We start from the raw sequence: 263 nt of genomic DNA, 5'->3' as shown, positions 1-263 counted from the left end.
ACTGGCAACAAAGGGAAAGAAAATTAAATTCATATTAGAAGTGAAGACCGTATAGGATTATGGAAAATAACAAGGAGAAAATTTTAAGAAAAATGGAGAGAGATATATCATGACAAGAACGGAGAATATCAAGCACAGGTATTTGAATGATCAGGACTGATTATTTTAACAAGAAACGCTAGTCAATTAAATTAAGGGGGGACAAAACGCATGAAAGACAAATTCAGATAGGTCATTTATTTATTTATTGAAAATTAAGGTGG

At 31.2% G+C, this 263-nt stretch overlaps 1 protein-coding gene across 1 annotated transcript in view; it reads left to right on the top strand.

Annotated features, from left to right (window-relative positions):
- LOC119591508 (calcium and integrin-binding protein 1-like) overlaps positions 1-263 on the top strand; it is a gene marked incomplete at its 5' end in the record, with an annotated part of 5203 nt that overhangs the window by 3765 nt on the left and 1175 nt on the right.

The sequence above is a fragment of the Penaeus monodon genome, chromosome 28 (assembly GCF_015228065.2).
Source record: "Penaeus monodon isolate SGIC_2016 chromosome 28, NSTDA_Pmon_1, whole genome shotgun sequence".
NCBI classification, from domain to species: Eukaryota; Metazoa; Arthropoda; class Malacostraca; order Decapoda; family Penaeidae; genus Penaeus; species Penaeus monodon.
The sequence above is the reverse complement of the archived record's forward strand: the minus strand, read 5'-3'. Positions and strand labels throughout refer to the sequence as shown.